Source organism: Mastigoproctus giganteus, chromosome 9 (assembly GCF_048544385.1).
Source record: "Mastigoproctus giganteus isolate SK-2022 chromosome 9, ASM4854438v1, whole genome shotgun sequence".
NCBI lineage: Eukaryota > Metazoa > Arthropoda > Arachnida > Uropygi > Thelyphonidae > Mastigoproctus > Mastigoproctus giganteus.
The window spans coordinates 140485792-140505263 of record NC_143583.1 but is presented as its reverse complement, the minus strand read 5'-3'; the positions used below and the strand labels follow the sequence as shown (position 1 = coordinate 140505263).

At 41.0% G+C, this 19472-nt stretch overlaps 1 protein-coding gene across 1 annotated transcript in view; it reads right to left on the bottom strand.

The window, feature by feature from the left end:
* LOC150080774 (beta-galactosidase-like) overlaps window positions 1-19472 on the bottom strand; it is a 389882-nt gene that overhangs the window by 170928 nt on the left and 199482 nt on the right. The gene's annotated exons all lie outside the window — the stretch shown is intronic.

Genomic DNA, 19472 nt, shown 5'->3' with positions numbered 1-19472 from the left:
AAATAAAAAAATTGTTTATTTACGCTGCACTGATCCCAGCCCCTTCCAGCAGTCAATGTGACGTCATATTTTGATTCCTAGTACTTGATCAGTTCACCTTTAAAGCTTTATTCACCTTTTGATTTCTAGAAGTAGATCTGTTCATCTTTATTTGGATATTCTTATCACTTGAGGGTCTCTCCCAGGTACCCTGCAGTTGTATAAGCGCAACGTGTAAGCAGCATAATAAGAAATTTCCTTTGTGTTTTTAAAGTACTTTTTGTGCTTTTATATCTCTAAAACGTCATATCCTGTTAATTCGTATAGAATTAACAGGATATGACATATTTTAAGGCGCATCCGTAGCCAGGTGGGAAGGAGCAGCAGTGCGTAGCACACGCTTCTTGATTAGACCGGGGTTCGAGCCCGTCACCACCAAATACGGAGGATGCGGAAAGGTCAGGGATTGACTACCGCATATCCCGGAGCAATATGGCCTTTGTTGCTAATGCTCCTAAAAACCAAATAACTAACTAACTAACATATTTTAAATTAACTGTAATAGTATACATTCTAGAAGTAATTTTAACTTTTTTTAGAAATTATTAGCGATGGATAAATTCTTATTGAAAGGAAATCAGAAGAGGCAAATTGATAACAAGCTTGGAGAAAATGACAAAAACAAAAACGAGCAATCATCAACATAAAAAAAAAGAAGAAAAAACATTATCATAAATATGATGATGATTATTTGGGAATGGGATTTTCATATACTGGTACCCAAGATTGTCTTCAACCTTTTTGTGGCATGTGGTTTAAAATTGTCGAATGAATAAATGGTGCTGAGTAAATTGCAGTGTCATTTTTCTGTGAAACCTGTGGAATATTTTAAGACTGCTGGCCTCTACTAGAAAACAAGGTACAGAATTTTATAATATAGTTAAAATATCTGATAAAGTGCAAGAAGCCAGCTATTTAGTAGCCAAAATGGTGGCAAAAAAAAAAAAAAGAAAGAAAGAAAGAAATCTCACCTGATTGCAGAAAGTCTGATTTTACGAGTACGTCAGGTAATCGTGAAAAGTATTCTGGGAGAGGAAGCTGAAAAAAGAATGAATGTACCACTTTCGAACAGCACAATTAGCAGGCATATATTAACCCCAGGGAATCGCATCTGGTGAGTATCAGCTGGAAACACCCAGGGTCCTGAGACGGATATCATCATTCTTCTCTTTCTTGGTGATTCCCTTCTACTTTTGTCTCTCTCTCTCTATCTCTCTCTCTCTCTCTCTCTCTCTCTCTTTATCTATCTATCTATCTATCTATCTATCTATCTATCTATCTATCTAGGTGTCCACGCCGATCGGACACGTGCTTTTGAGCTCCCGCCTTTTTGCCCCTTTCAACGTTTGTCTGCGAGAACCCTCAGTCAAGATATATATATTTCGATTCCTCTTCGGAAGAGCTTTCGAGTAATAATAATTTTGTGTGTGTAGATTTAGCGGAGTTTCAGTTAGGTTAGAAAATAATTTATTAACTTCAGCCATGGAAAGCTGGACATTCCAATAGCGGCTTATTCCACTCCCCGTCCACCCCATCTATTGCCTCCAGCTATGGCCAGCGAAGGTCAAACAACCACAGCAACGGAACCTACAGCTACTGCCAGCGGTGACCAAGATACTGGAAACCACACCCTGCGACAACAGGTGAATACTTCAAGGTCCAAAAGGTCAGTAACTGTTAATACTTATGCTAATACCGTATCTAATGGATTATGCTTGACGCCAGCAAAAACCTCTCTCTCGCGACCAACAATAGTACATACGCGGTCGAACAACGCTCTTACAAATGAAGCAACCGCTATTACTTCCCGGGAAAATGGAATAGTAATTTTCGCTACCAAGGAAAACACTCCCTTAGAACAGTACCTTACAGCGATCGCGGAGAAAGTACCACCGAAAAATATTACCCACGCATCCCGTGTGGCGGGAACTGTGCAGGTGTATTTCAGCCACCCCTCATGGGCGCAAACTATCCTGCAAAATGGAGTAGACATCGGTCTTCATCACCTAGAAGCGGCGCCAATTGCCTTAGCACCAACGAAAGTCACAATTTCAAACGTCCCACCTGAAATCCCTCATCACTTTCTGAGAGGGATTTTATCCAAATACGGATCAGTTACCGGAAAAATACGCACACTCTCTGCAGCAACCACGAAACCGGAATTTTCGCATATAAAAAGCTTCAGCAGGCAAGCACTTATGCACTTCGCCAACAATGACGCAGCAAACATCCCAAAACTCATCAACACCGATCTAAACGGAATAACTTACACCTTCTATACCTCCATTTCCTCACAATGTTTCTTCTGCCACGAAGAGGGTCACATCAGGAAAAACTGCCCGCATATCTCTAACTCTTCTGAAAGTAATACCGAAATTCAGGCGGCACCAACCTGGGTCAGGCCAGATGCACAAAGCGAGCTGACTGTTGGAGAAAATGGGGATGCTGAAGAAACTGTCCAACAGTCTGAGATGCTCCCCACAACAAACTCTTTAGAAAAAGAAAATTCAAAAACCACAGAAGACCAGGACGCAATCTCTTCAGGAGACCGAAGAGTTTTATCTCAAAAGCAACCCCCAAGGCAGACCACGTCCAAAGCCACAAAACAGAAGAAGACAACGCACACGGCGGCAGGAAAAGAGCAAACCGCAAACAAAAACAACAGGGGCGACGAAAATAAATACAGAACACCACAGAAGATAAACGGCCAGATCTCAAGTAAGTCCATCATACCACCGAGTATGGAAATAAATAAACAGCTACAAACTACTGACGATCCAAATGAAGAAGAACCCGAATTTCTGGGCACTGAAGAAGAGACCAACTGTGATTCTCACTATTCAAGTGCTTCAGAGGACGAGGAAACCGATTTTCCCTACATTAAAGGTCCTTTAACTGTGGAGAAACTACGATCCTTTCTACGGGAAGTACGCGGCTCGCCACAGAAGCTGGTGACAGCTCTGAAGTTCACCTCTAACATACCCGAGCTGATCTCACAACTTACGGGTCTGCGTTCCAAACTAAAAGGAAAGAAAGACAGAGCAGATGTGAATAGATCCAAACGCCTGTACTACTTGATTAACGGGCTTGAACAGCAATATCATCAATCAGGATGTTAACCGCCCCAAAACTTGCAAAACCCTTATCTTTATCCCTGCAGATAATGCTGACTCTTAGCATGCTATCACTTAATGCAAGAGGATGCTCCTCTGCATCGCGCAATAAGCTGATCCTTCACCAGGTCCAACGACATCATGCCGACCTACTCTTCCTACAAGAAACAAATATTAAAACAGACACAAGGCCATCCTTGAAATGGGCAGATTGGCCATATGTATTTCATCATTCTCCAACACAACAACATCATGGGGCAGGAGTGAGTATCGGCCTTCATCAAAGGTCAGCCTGCAAGCTCAATGTGATAGCAGAGATCGCTGGCTACGCAATTTACGCCCTCCTGGATACACCCCAGAAGGAAACCCTGCACCTTTTTAACATCTACATGCCACAGCAGGACAGACTCGCTATCCAAATAACCAACTTCATACAAAGCCACCTCTCTACCATAGATCAAGAACATATCATTCTTGCTGGCGACTTCAACTGCACTCTTGACCCAAAAATGGACAGAGCACGATGCACTGAGCACCGCACAACATTAATCAATAACCTGCAAGCCTTGATAAACAACAATGAATTGGTCGACGTATTTAGACACCAGCACCCAGAAGAAAAGTCCTACACCTGGAGATCAGCAAATACAGCATCAACAAGACTACCTTACCAAGCCCAACTGGACAGATACTACATCCCAAAACACACCATCCCCCTGGTCAGAAGCATCACACATTTGCCATCTTATATCTCAGATCACTCCTTTATCAAATTACAGCTCTCTTTCTCACCCAATCACTACAAAAGTAGAGGTGCTTATTGGATGTTCAACAATAGCCTTCTTCAAGACAAGGAATACATCTCTAAGCTGCAAGACCTGATATCCAACCTTGCCCAATCCAAAGACAGATTGGAGCCCATGAACACATGGTGGCCTAGATTTAAAAGTAAACTGAAATCATTCTCGCAAACCTACAGCCATCAGAAAAGTCAACAAAAGCATAATAACCTCTATCAACTTGAGCAAAGGCTGAAAAATCTCCCATCTGAAAGTCAGACCTACCAGTCAACACTACAAGCCATACAAACCCACTTAGAACACTCTGCAAAAGGCGCCCTGCTCCGATCAAGATACACCCACATAAATCTATCTGATGCCCCGACCAAATACTTTTTCTCATTAGAAAGCAGACATCAGAAATCAACCACCATCGCTGCCATTCAGCTGCAAAACGGAAACATCACTGAAGACCCAGAGGAAATCTTCTCTGAAGTAACAAGATTTTATAGAGAAATTTACAGTTCTCAAGAAACCTCTACAAAGGCAACGGAGGAAATCCTTTCAGGACTTAAAAAAATCTCCCATACGGCCCATTGCAGCATGGAGAAACAAATCACCCTACAAGAACTAACAGCAGCATGCAAAGCCCTTTCCAAAAATAAATCACCAGGTCTGGACGGACTGACTTCTGAATTCTTCCAAACGTTTTGGGATCAACTCGGAATGCTACTCTTTGAAATGCTTGAAGAAGCTCAGTTCCATGGACTACCAGCTTCGGTCACCACCTCTGTCGCTCGACTGATTCCCAAGAAAGGAAATCGCGCCAATCTACAAAACTGGCGCCCGATTTCCTTAATGAACATGGACTGTAAAATCATTTCCAAAGCCATCGCCAATAGATTAAAAGCCACTCTCCCTGATATCATCGATCACCAACAAACATATTCTGTACCTGGAAGATCGATTCACGACAATCTACATCTGATCCGAGACCTCCTCTCCACTGCAAACAGCCAAAGAGAATTCCTAGCACTAATTAGCCTTGACCAGGAAAAGGCATTCGACAGCGTTGAACACAGCTACCTATTTCAAACCTTGAAAGCCTTTGGATATGGACCTTACATCATCGGAACAATCCATCTGCTATATAAGGAAGCCAAATTCTGCCTGAAACTCAACAACCAGCTCACCTGCCACTTTCCGTATTCCAGAGGGATAAAACAAGGCTGCCCACTCTCTGGACAACTCTATGCAATTGCCATAGAACCATTCCTTAATAAAATTGCCACCAGTATACAATCCCGACGAACGCTGCTACCAGAACCCCACCTAAATATAACCTACTCAGCATACGCAGATGACGTCACAATTGCAATACGACACGAGAGTGAATTTGAAGTCATTCAAAAGGCTCATGATCTTTATGCTCAAGCATCAGGCGCAAAACTCAACCACTGTAAGACCAGCGGCCTGTGGGCTGGCAACTGGAAAACTAGAACCGACTCCCCCATCCAAGGCACATGGTCCAGCGAGGGACAGAAATACCTAGGTGTGTACCTCGGCAATACCCTCCTTTTCTCCCAGAAGAACTGGCCCGAATTGCTGAGTCGTTTCAACAAAGTACTCGGAAGATGGAGAAGCGTGTGCGCCACATCTTCGCTGAGAGGGAGAGTGCTTGTGGTCAATCATATGGCGGCAAGCGTTCTCTGGCACACCTTCAAAATTCTCACTCCACCTGCTGACTTCCTCCACCAAATCCAGGCATCTATCCGAAACTTCCTTTGGAACAAAACCAACTGGATGTCCTGCTCCAAACTTAGCCAACCACTTACTCACGGGGGTCAAGGGTTGGTCTCTTTAGACGACAAAATCACAGCATTCCGGATCACCTTTCTTCTTAAGACGCTGCAAACAAAATACGCACAATCCAACACTACGGATAAACTACTAGCCACAGCCACTAGAGGACTATCCCTTTCAACAATATTGAGAATGGACATGGCACCAGTACCACTCAAACTACCGCCGTTTTATAAAGACGCACTATACCGCTGGAAAAAGCTAAACCTTCATCATAATCTTGAGAGAACATCCCTTCCCGGAATACTTTCAGAACCGCTCTTCTACAATAAAAGAATAATAGACCCTGCAAATGATGATATTCTCTTCTTCCCTACGTGGAACTGGGCAGGAATAAGAACCATAGGCGACCTCCTGACACCAAGCCTTGAATGGAAAGGATCAGAAGATTTGCCCATTAAAACCATTAATGCAAAGCAGCAACACATACATCTAAAATCAGCGATCACACAAGCTCTTCCAGACATCACTACAACTAAAGGGATTGGAAATGTCACTGGATCCTCGCTTACACCAACCTTCGTCATCACATCACCAGAAGACACGGTACCTCTGTCTCCTGCACCCTCCAAAAAAGTCTATCAGCTAATCATGTCTCGCCATGCAACCACGATTTTCCAGTCATCCACCTGCCAAGCTATCCCTGCACCCCTCTCCACTCAACACAAGCCACCATCAAACTTTCAGTGGAACCTTCCGTACAGGACGAAATGTTCCAAATCGGACGCAGACATCCAGTGGAGACTGTGGCACAACATCCTTCCCACCCCAGTCAAGCTACAAATCTTCGGGTTACGCTCCTCAAACTACTGCCTCTTCTGCGCCACCCCAGGTACCCTGGAACACATATACCTGGCATGCCCTGTGAACAAGGAACTCGTCAAATACGCTTTGGATGCAGCAAAGCTTGCCTGCAACCACGCCCACACTCCGGAGGACTACTGGTACCTACTTCACTCTGAGCAGACAGCACACACCACCTGCAACTTCCTATTCATTGCGGCCAAGGCCGTCATTTACAGCTTCTACGTGAAGCACACAAGAAGCAGTGATGACGTGCCACCTGTCGACACATCGGCGCAACATCTGAAGTGGAGCCTACGGAGGAAGTTGCAGAGCAGACTCCTACTCGAATTCCACTGCAAAAGACCAGAAACTGTGGATCATCTTAACAGCGAATGGAACAGTGGCGGTCACCTCTTCACCATCACTGAACAGTCCATCACCTTCAACGTGTGACACTTAACAGGAGAACGACCCAACCCCAAGAAACTGTTTTTTTCTTATTTCCTGAAATTAAAATATTGAAACCTTTGTATTTCTTTCTAAAAAGTTTTCCTTTATCTTTCCTTTTTGCTTTGTACATAGAATGTAAATACAGTAGTTGTTGTTGTTGTTGTTGAAAATGTATCTACTGTTCACGTTTTAATAAAAAAAAAAAAATAAAAAAAAAATATCTATCTAACTTGGGAATTTTTTTTTGCCTGGTGAAGCATAAGCCTCAGGCTTCCTTGCACCATATGGCTAATAATAAGAATATAAGTACAAGAAGTAAATGGTACAAGAAGCTCACCTGCACACACACAAGCACCTGGCAGAGCAGTTCACCCGAATGATAAGGCACCCAGAGACAATCCTGAAGTCTCTCACTCAAGGAATCACATATCTGAAACCTAAAGACGAAGATACACGAAACCCAGCGAAATATAGGCCAATCACCTGCCTCCCAACAATGTACAAGGTCCTCACCAGCTGCATAACCAGGAAGATATCAGACCACTTGGAGAGCAAGAACATAATGGCCGAACAGCAGAAAGAATGCAAGTGGCTGAGCAAAGGATGCAAGGAGCAATTAACCATAGATGCTGCAGTTATGGAGCAAGCCTACAAGATGTACCGCAACATGTACAGAGCCTACATCAGTTACCGCAAGGGCTTTGACTCGGTGCCCCATAGCTGGCTAATAGAGGTGCTGAAGATCTACAAAGTCAATCTGATAGTGACAAACTTCCTAGGAGAAATGATGGCGAAATGGAGTGCCACCATTAAGGTCGGAAACATCACAATCAGGCCAATCCCCATCAGGAGAGGAATCTTTCAGGGAGATGCCCTAAGCCCATTGTGGTTCTGTCTAGCACTTAAGCAAGTATGGATATAACCTCAAAGAAGGAAGGAAGAACCTGTACACCCTCACCCACCTGATGTACATGTATGACATCAAGCTCTACGCGGGAACTGAGAAGCACCTCCAGCAACTACTTCAAATTACCAAAGAATTCAGCAATGATATTAGGATGGAATTTGGTCTAGACAAATGCAAGACCCACGGATTGAATCACGGAAAATTAGTCAACCGAAACTACCAGCTGCAGAGTGGTAAAGAGACCGAAGCCATGGCAGAGGGAGAGGCCTACAAATACTTGGGAATGATGCAGGCTCAGCAGTTAACAGCACAAGGAAATTAAGGCCTGTCTGAGCGAAAAATACCATCAGAGACTGAGAGCCTGCTGAAAGTAAAGTTGAACAGACGGAACACAGTTAAAGCTATAAACACCTATGCAGTCCCAGTGCTAACGTACTCCTTCGGGATCACAGATTGGACTAACGCTGAGCTGGAGAATATCATGAGAAAGACATGACCAAGAGCTGCCAACACCACCCGAAATCTGCTGTGGAGAGACTGACAATTGCCCGGGAAGAAGGAGGAAGAGGCCTGATAGACCTCATTGAACAACAGAAGACAGCGATAGTTAACTTGAAAAATTACTTTCAGAAACAGACAGCAGCACTCCACCAGGCCATAAGGAAGGTAGACAAGCGGTATACCCCACTCAACCTAAACGAGGAGTCCTCCCCCCCCCAACCAGAAGGGCCAAACGAAGCTAGAAAGATGAGCAGAGAAGACATTCCATGGTAGACACTAGATCAAGATCACACAGATAAAATTGCTTCCAATGCATGGCTCACAAGCGAGATGCTCTTCCCCGAGACTGGAGGATTCATGCCTGTCATCCAAGACCAGGTAATCAACACCAGGAACTATAGAAAATATATCACCAAGGAGCCCGGAATGTTCGATGACACATGTTGACGATGCCACCTGGCCTCAGAAACGATCCAGCACATCACTGCGGGATGCAAGGTGATCACCCAGACTGAGTACACTCATAGACACGACCAAGTAGCCAGGATATCAGAAGATATCCTGGTACATCAGAAGGTAGCAAGGAAATACTAGTTGATCAAAGGAAGTGTACCGTAATACAAGTACGAACCCCAGGCAGTACTAGAGACCCCAGCCCACAAGCTGTACTGTGACCATGCCATAATAATGGATAGGACAATCCCACACAACAGACCGGACATTACCATTGTGGACAAGAAGGAAAAGGCTACCTATCTGATTGACATAGCTGTACCCAACACTGGCAACCTGCAGAAAACCCATGGGGAAAAAATCAGGAAGTACACGAACCTAAGACAGGAGATCAGAGAGATGTGGAAGATGCAACAAGTAATGACCATCCCGATCATCGTGTCAACCACAGGTATGGTGCCAAAGACCCTACATAACAGCCTAGCAGCAAAAGGTTTCCCAGCGAACACCTACAAGGAATTCTAGAAAGTCATAATCCTGAACACCTGTAGGATAGTCAGAGAGTTCCTCGACCAACAGTAACACCAGACATAACAACAACCACCCTGTACTTGGTAGCAATACCCGTCACGAGGTGGAACCCCAATCGGGGAGAAATACTAATAATAATAAAAGAAATGTCCGATGATATTGAAGAACAAGTTGTTCGAAATATTAATAATTTTGGGCAACTGTTTGCATTGCAAGTAGATAATTCTACAGATATTAGCAGGAAAGCCCAATTAATAGCATTTGTCAGGTTTATCGAAAATGACACAATTATTATTATTATGTTTTTGTTGTTGTGACGAACTCACTGAAAGAACAACCAGCCAAGATATTTTCAAAGAAATGAATAATTATTTACAAAAGTGCGGTATATTATGGAAGTCGTGTGTTGGCATTTTTACTGACGGTGCTCCTGCAATGACAGGAGTACTAAAAGGATTGGTAAACTTAGTAAAACTACACAATTCAAAAATTATTCCGACATACTGTTTTAGACAGAGAGAAGTTCTAGTAGTGGAGACAGTCTTACCCGATTTAAAACTTGTACTTGCTCAAGCGGTTAAAATGGTCAATTATATCAAAAATAGACCACAAAAATATACGTATTTTTGAAAATTATGCAAGGAACTGAAGTCTGCATCAGTTTCTTTAATGCTGCATACTGAAGTTCAATGGCTATTAAAAGGAAATGTGTATTGGTGCTGCAAATTAGCTTTTGTGGCAGATTTATTTGTGCAGCTTAATAAATTAAATATCAGTATGCAAGGTCCAGAGGAAAATTTACTCACTTCTCCTGACAAGTTTTCACCTTTAAAGAAATGTTGAGTGTATGGAAAAAATATGTCAATGAAAAAATTTGTTTCCCTTGACTGCCAAAACGAATTATACTAATATGGTTAGGGAAGGACGTTAATGTGATTTCTATCTAATTTGCTAATTTGTTATTATAACCTAGAACGTTTCATCTAGCTTCTGTAAATTAGAATTGATCATATGAAAATACATCTTAGTCGATTGTTATTTAGATCTGTTCAATGTAAAAAATATATATATATAAGTTATTTTTGTCTCCCAACAAGCAAGGTCTGATGATGGGTATCGGAAAGATACCTGAAGCATTACTCAATGTATATTAGTTTAGGTAACACCTAAATAAAAATATATTAAAAACTCCACATAGCATAAAAGTGGTAATTTAGATATATTACAATTTAAATGAATTATACTAAAATAATTAATGTAATAAGTGAAACAGAGCTGTTAAAGACAAAAATTGAGTATTACTTTCCATCCCTTGATAACAAAAAATATTTGTGGATAAGAGACCCATTTGTAACAAGAAACCTTCCCATGTTAGAACTTAATCTGCAAGAGGAAGAAGAATTGGTTGAGATCCGTAGTGACCAGTCAATGGAAATTCACTTTAATAGCACTAATATTAGCATATTTTGATATTTATAAATATTAACAAATATTTATAAATATATATTATTTATAATTTTTATTTATATATATTTATAATATATATAATATTATAAATATATATTATATATACATGTATGAGTATAATAGTGATTGTAATGTGCCATAAAATTTTAGCATCTTTAAAAGTGTGTCACAACAACGAAAAGGTTGAGAACCACTGACTTAAAACATATAGTATTTTTACAGCCAATATAGAGGGCCACAGTCAGAATTCTGGTCATCCAAGAGAAATGGTTTGGAGTCTTTCCGTTCCTTCTCATATATAATAAAAAAGTATCTTATGATACTGGTATCATTTCATACAATGGATAAAATTGAAACAGTTTTGCCTTTTCCCTTTATTAAGTTAGCCCTTATTGGCTGCATGAACAAGTTATTATTATTAATCTGTTTTAATCTTGATTTCAGCCATATACAACTGTCTGGCCAGAAGAGTGTACCTAAAAAGGCATAATGCAAGTATTACAATGAAACGCTGGTATAACGCAAGTATTACAAGGACACACAAGTATAATACAAGTATTGCAAGGACACACAAGCATATAGCGCAAGTATTACAAGGAAATAATTTGGTCAATTTTAATAAAAGTTAACATAATATATAATATAATTTAACACCAAAAAATTTAACATCTATTTAAAGAAAGCATAAGTTAATGTCCATTATGCAGGAAATAATTGAATTTAGCATAAAATATTTCTAGTGTCTGTTTCAAATGGCTATATCGACTTGAAAACATTCTATGTACCTGGTAGTGCACTGGTTGTTTCCTTCTATTAAAACAGTCTTTCTTCATGCCTGTAGTGAAGTCTTAAATGGGTTCGATTTCCCAATGAAGAAGGGATACAGGATATAAGTAAATAAAATAAAGGGGTGGCAGAGTCAAAGCTTGGGTATTCCATCCTATTCAAGATATAATATATATTGAATAGGATGGAATAATAGTAGTATAGCAGTAGTAGTATTAGTAGTAGTAGTAACAGAAAATGATGCGAGAAAACAAACTTATAAAGCATCAGCCAAAAAACACAGTCCACCCATCTATACCCTCCAAGAATTTGTCCAGTTCTCCCTTGAATATATTCAACCCATCAACTTCCACACCAACAGATGGAAGCCTGTTCCAACAATCAACCTACTAGCTGAAGGCAAACTTCCGCATTCAGCTTACTCAATACATTCAAGGTTTTAAACACCTCAGTCTTCTCCCCACAAATGTCTGGTCTCGACATGCTTCAATTTATAATTGAAGCCTTTCTAGGTAAGAGCACCCTTTTTTACCCTTCACCAATCTGGTTGCCCTTCTCTGCACCCGTTCCAGCAGATCTACATCCTTCCTAAAATGAAGCCTCCAGAGCTGTATAATACTCAAGATACAGCCTGATCATGGTCTAATACAAAGGGATTAATCACCTCATTATCCCTGTTAGGAAAATTCCTGTATATCATTGACAAAACCCAATGAGCTGTCCTGGCAGCATGTCTGCACTGTACAGAGAATTTCATGTCTGACTGCACAATTACCCACAGGTCTTTTTCATTCTTCACTACCCCGAGTGTAGTATCATACAGTTGATAAGTTACTCTAGGGTTACTGCTATCCATGTGCAGTACCTTCATTTCACAATGATAAACTTCAGTTGCCATTTCTCAGCCCATTGATCCAATTTTCCTAGATCTTCTTGCAGTAGCTCGCCCTGATGACTGTCATTAACCACCCTGCCAACCTTTCTTTCATCTGAATCTTAGACATTAAGCCTTATATACCTACATCAATATCACTGATATAGATTGAAAACAACAATGGGCCCAGCACCAAAACCTGGGGAACTCCACTAAATAACATTATTCCATGAAGAGTAGTGCCCATTAATAACCACTCTTTGCCTTCTTCCACTTAACCATCTCTTTATCCATAGCAGTAACTTACCCTTAATGCCACATTGCTCAAGTTTGTACAGCAGTCTTTTATTATATAATATCGGTGTAGATACACAACAGTTTACCCATAAATTTAAACTATGTATGTAGTTTAAGTGGCACCATTTTAATCGTATCTCATATTGTGGTTGCCTTCACAACGAGATACCAGGTATTGCACTACTTTGAATAAGTAACGCTTCTCTAGTAGAGAAGACTACTGTTATTTATTCTCAGTGGATACCACCACCCAGACAGCACTGTTTCAAAGCTGTTGACATATCATCGGTGGGTGGGCAGGAACCCTGATAATGCAAACATGCCATCACATTTGCGAAGTGATTCCACAATATGAGAGATGCCAAATGGTGAACAAATAATGTATTTAAAGATGAAGATGAAAATAACAGTAGTCTTCCCTACTAGAGAAGCATTACTTATTCAAAGTAGTGCAATATCTGGTATCTCATTGTGAAGGCAGCCAAAAATATGAGATACAATTAAAATGATGCCTCTTACACTACATACGTAGTTTAAATTTATGGGTAAACTATGGTGTATCTGCAACGATATTATATAGTTAATTACTGAAACCCATATACAATTATGCCTTGTGCATTTCGTATTTAAATACATTATTTGTTCCCCATTTGACATCTCTCACATTGTGGAATCACTTCGCAAATGTGATGGCATGTTTGCATTACCAGGGTTCCTGCCCACCCACCGATGATAAGCCAACAGCTTTGTAAAGGTGCCGTCTGGATGGTGGTATCCATTGGGAATAAATAACAGTAGTCTTCTCTACTAGAGAAGCATTACTTATTCAAGGTATCTCGTTGTGAAGGCAGCCACAATAAAAAAAAAAAAAAAAAAAAAAAAAAAGGTAAACTGCAGCCATTATCAACCCACTGCAGGATGAAAGCCTCCTCAACAATTCATGCTGAGGGAAATGGACCATAATCTGCCATGCTGGTCCAGTGTGGGTTGGCAGATCGACCATATTTAGCAGTCAGGGACTTGAACCCCAGTCTACTCAAAGAGCGTATGCTACTGCACTTCCACTCCTGACCACCCCGGCTACATGAGATACAATTAAAATGATGCCTCTTACACTACATATGTAGTTTAAATTTTTGGGTAAACTATGGTGTATCTACATTGATATTATATAGCAGTCTTTTATGTGCAACAGTATCAAAAGCCTTCCTGAAATCCAAGTATATGATATCAAAATTATATTTTGCATCCAGTTCCTTGGTCACTGCACCATAGTAAACTATCAGATTAAGTATGTTGTCTTTTGATCCCCCACTTAATGAACTGTAGATATATTCACACTTCTCCAGTCCACATGGACCTCCCATGAATCCAAGGATGCTCTCATAATCATGGCTAAGGGTTTGCTTACCTCCTTTTCTGCCCGCTTTAATATAATTGGATAGATTACATCTGCCCAAGGTGCCTTTTTCTTAATGTCCATCCTCAACAATTTCCCCTCCACTTTCCTTTCAGTTATCACAAAGTCATTTAGTTCCTTGTTAAAGTTTGATAAACTTCTGGCATCCCCTTCCCTAAAGAATTCCTCATGTGTGAATGTAGATGCAAAATACCTATTCAATTTGTCAGCAACCTGAGAAACGTCATCAACAGTTAACTCGCAGATATCAAGTGGCCCAATGTGATTCAACCCCTTCCTCCTACAGTTAATATAAGCATCAGTTTTTCTTTGCATTCTTTGCCAGAGACCTCTCATAATCTGCCTTAGCTTGCCTAACTTTCTTTGTGTTGATTACACACTAATTAATATATCTACCATAGGCCTCTACATCACCTGATAATTTATATGCATTCCATGCACTTTTCTTCTCTGCCACATATCTCAATTCATCCGACATCTAAATTGAGGGGCCCATCAGGCTCTCAGCTGCCCACATCAACGCCAGAGCTTGCACTTGGTCATCACGCAACACAGCGGCAACCCCCAAGGCAGATTTCGCTGGTCCCAAAGGAACTAGTAGTTGTTGGTGACTCTATTGTCAGGGAAACGGGAAACATCCTTTGTAGAAAGGATAGATGGAACAGGACCAGGGTATGTCTGCCAGGGGCAAAGGTTGATGACGTTGTAGAGCAGATATCATCTTTTAAGGGCACAAAAGGTGATATAGTTGTACACGTTGGCACTAATGATATTAAGAGTATGAGACCGGCAGAATTACTTAACAAGTACAGGTCACTGATGAAAAAAAGCTGTGAATTAGGGTTGAATTTGAAAGTGTCTGCAATTCAGCCCAGACACGATAGGAGGGAGTATATGATGAGAGCCTTGTCGATCAATTCGGCCCTGGAAAGATTGTGCAAGGCTCAAGGGGTAGAATTTTTTTCAGCCTGGACTGGACTTGTTAACAGGAGAGATTGCTTCTACAGGGATGGGATACACTTAAATAGAAAGGGTGCAAGGATATTTGCTGATGCTATCGAGGCAATGTTAGGTGGGTCGGAAAACTGATAGCTTGGGGGGATACAAGGACTAATAGTTTAACAGTAGCCGTAGGCAGAGGTGAAGGTGATTCTTGCACAACTTCTATTAGAATAAGTAGCGACCTGGAGCGAGGGGTGTTGGGGGTTTCAGGGACGGATGTCAGTCATCGTGAAACAGGTGGGTATATGGGATGTGTTAGAGTGGCTGGGAATAGGAATAGGTGCATGTATACTTGCATGTATACCAATGCTAGAAGTATAGTAAATAAATTTGATGAATTTGAAGTGTTGGTCAAGACATCAAAGGCGGATATTGTTGGGATATCAGAGTCAGAGACGTGGTGTCACACAGATATAAGGAATGCCGAACTGGAATTTGGGGAGTACAATGTGTACAGAAAGGATAGACAGGATAGGAAGGGAGGAGGTGTTATGCTGTTAATAAAGAAAAACATAAAATCAAAAGAAGTGCATCCAGTTGATATAGATGAACAGTGCACTGTTGAGTCAGTTTGGTGTGACATAAGCACTGCGAAAGCAAAAATTAGAGTAGGAGTGTGTTATAGGCCTAATGACTCGAATGAGTACAATGAACAATTGTACAGAGAAATAGAGTGGGCTAGTAAATCGGAATGTCTTATAATGGGGGATTTTAACTTCCCAGATATTGATTGGAACTTGTGGGTTGGGCACTCACACACTAGTCAGACTTTTGTGGATTTATTGGATGATTGTTTTCTGCAGCAGCATGTTCGAGAGGCAACCAGAGAAAGTAATACTCTTGATCTGGTTATCAGCAGTGATCATTCATGTATTAGGAATTTGCAGATAAAAGAACCACTAGGTGGCAGTGATCACAGTGTACTGACGTGGGATTTACCTAAAGATTTAATTACCATCAAGGGTAAAGGAAAGGGTTTTTGCTTCCATAAAGGCGAGTACAGTGGTCTCCGACAGTTTTTAAATTCTGTACAGTGGGATCAACTGATGATGTTACCAACAGTAAATTCTAAGTGGGAAGCATTCAAGGAATTAATAGTGGAGGCTACTAAAAGTTTCATACCTATTAAGAAATATTGTTCAAGGTTTAGGCCTAAATGGTTGTCAAATGAACTAATGAGACTCGTAACAGAGAAGAAAAATGCATGGGATGCATATAAATTATCAAGCGACTCAGAAGCCTATGGCAGATATAAGTTAATCTGTAATCAGGTCACAAAGGGGGTTCGGCAGGTGAAGGCAGATTACGAGAAATCCTTGGCCACAGATGCTAAGAAAAACAGCAAGGATTTCTTTACTTATATAAACTCTAAAAGGAAGGGGATGAATCTGATTGGTCCAATTGACATCGATGGTTCGACTGTTGATGATCCTGCTCAGATAGCAAACAAACTGAATGAGTATTTTGCATCTACATTCACACATGAGGAGTTATTAAGGTTTGAAAATGGCAGAAGGTTATCAAATTGTAGCAGGGTGCTTAATGATCTTGTAATAACTGAGAGCAAAGTGGAAGAGAAATTGTTGAAGTTAAACGTAAGAAAAGCACCTGGGGTGGATGGGATCTATCCAGTTATATTAAAGGAGGCGGCAAAGCAACTAAGCAAACCCTTAGCCATATTTATGAGAGCATCCTTGGACTCAGGGGAGGTTCCCACGGACTGGAGATGTGCAAATGTATCCCCAATTCACAAAGGGGGATCGAAGGGTGACACGAGTAATTACAGACCAGTTAGTTTAACTTCTGTTCCGGGTAAAATAATGGAGTCACTGGTTAAAGATGCATTGCAGGATCATCTAGACAAGACTGCAGCAATAATTCAGACACAGCATGGGTTTGTTAAGGGAAAGTCTTGTCTGACAAATTTGATAGGATATTATGATGTGGTTACAAAGGAACTGGATGAAAAAAATAATTTTGATATCATATATTTGGATTTCAGGAAAGCTTTTGACACTGTTGCGCATGGAAGACTATTGTACAAATTGGAGCAGAATGGTATTAAGGGTAAGTTGCTACAATGGATAAAAGGATGGTTAAGTGGGAGAAGACAGAGGGTGGTAATCAATGGGTGCTGCTCTTCTTGGACTAATGTTATTAGTGGAGTCCCACAGGGTTCGGTGTTAGGTCCACTGTTGTTTTGTATATTTATCAATGATATTGATGAAGGTATATCAGGCTTAATGTCGAAGTTTGCAGATGATACAAAGGTTGGCAGGGTTGTTAATGACAGTAATGGCAGTGTGCTACTGCAACAGGATCTAGATAATTTGGGCAGATGAGCTAAGAAGTGGCAACTGAAGTTTAACCTTGACAAATGCAAAGTACTGCATATGCGTAGAAGTAACCCCAGAGAAACGTACCAACTGTGTGGTACTACACTTAAGGTGGTAGAAAATGAAAAAGACCTGGGAGTAATTGTGCAGTCAGATATGAAGTTGTCTGAGCAATGTAGACAGGCTGGCAGGGCAGGTCATGGGGTTTTGTCAATGATATATAGGAATTTTGCTAACAGGGAAAAGGAGGTGATTATCCCTCTGTATAAGGCAATGGTCAGGCCACGCCTTGAGTACTGTGTACAGGTCTGGAGGCCTCATTTCAGGAAGGATGTAGATTTACTTGAGCGTGTACAGAGAAGGCAACAAGATTGGTGAGGGGAATGAAGGGATCCTCTTACCAAATGAGGCTTAAATTCTGCAAATTGCAGTGGCTGGAGACTAGGCACCTGTGCGGTGATCTGATTGAGGTATATAAGGCCTTGAATGGGTTGAGCACGCTGAATTCTGATGGGATCCTTCCACTTGTTCAGATTACGAACCTAAGGGGGCATAAATTCAAATTAAGAAAAGACAGATGTAGAATAGATGTGAGGAAATTTGCCTTTAGCCAGCGGGTGGTTAATTGCTGGAACAAACTTCCATCTGTCGTTGTGGAAGTTGATAGGTTGAATGAATTTAAGGAGGAACTGGACAGGCATTTGGAGGGAATGGTGTGATTTTTTTTTTTTTTTTGGCTGATGCTGCATAAGCTCATACATTTGCTTTCTTGCATCACATGCCACTACTACTACTACTACTACTACTACATCCATTTTGGTCTAGGCCTCGAACAGTATTTCTCTGTTGGTATGAAAAGCTTAGTAGCTTCTTTAACTTTCCTTGAATATTTTCCATTTAGAATTTGCTGTTGGTAACATCATCAGTTGGTCCCAATGCACACGATTCCAGTCAATATCTGGAAAGTTAAAATCCCTGATTATGAGACATTCTGCTTTGCTGGCCCACCCTATTTCCCTGTATAGCTTTTTGGTATACTCACCACAGTTATTAGGCCTATAATACATTCCTACTCTCAATTTTCTTTCCCAGTGCTATATCACATAAACTGACTCAACATTGCACTTGTCACCAAAGTTAACTGGATGCACTGCTTTAGATTTAATATTCTTCTTAACTAAGAGTATAACCCCTCCACCTCTCCTGTCTGTCCTTCCTGTCTATATTGTATTTCCCATATTCAAATTCAGCATCACTTATGTCTGAGTGACATCACAACTCTGCTATTCCTACATTGTCTGCATTGGACAAAATCAGTACTTCAAGTTCCTCAAATTTATTTACAATGCTCCTAGCATTAGTGTACATGCAAGCATACATGCACGTGTTCCCTCTTAGTTACACTAACACAGCCCAAGTATTCATTTGTCTATGGTGACCCACAGTAGAGCCTGAAATCCCAGGCCAACCGGGTTAGCCAAGTGGGTAAAGTGCCTAACTGGCAACCCAAAGGTCGCGGGTTTGAATCCCGCCTCGGGCTTGGATCAGAGTAAATTGCAAAAACTTGGGAAGCATCAGCCACAGAAGCTGATGTGCCAACAACTAACAAAAAAAAAACAAAAAAAAACCAGAAATCCCAGACACTTTCTAGGCTGCTGCATGCACCAATAGTAAGCAATGCAAGAATGACTTTCAATTCTTCCTGCAGCTCTAGTTAAACTATTAGTCTGTGCTTCCCCCCCCCCAAAGCTAGCCATTTTCCAACCACCTATCACTGCCACCATAGCATCAGCAAATATTCTTGCATTCCTTCTATTCAAGTGTATCCCATCCCTATAAAAACAGTCTCTCCTGTTAACAAGCACACA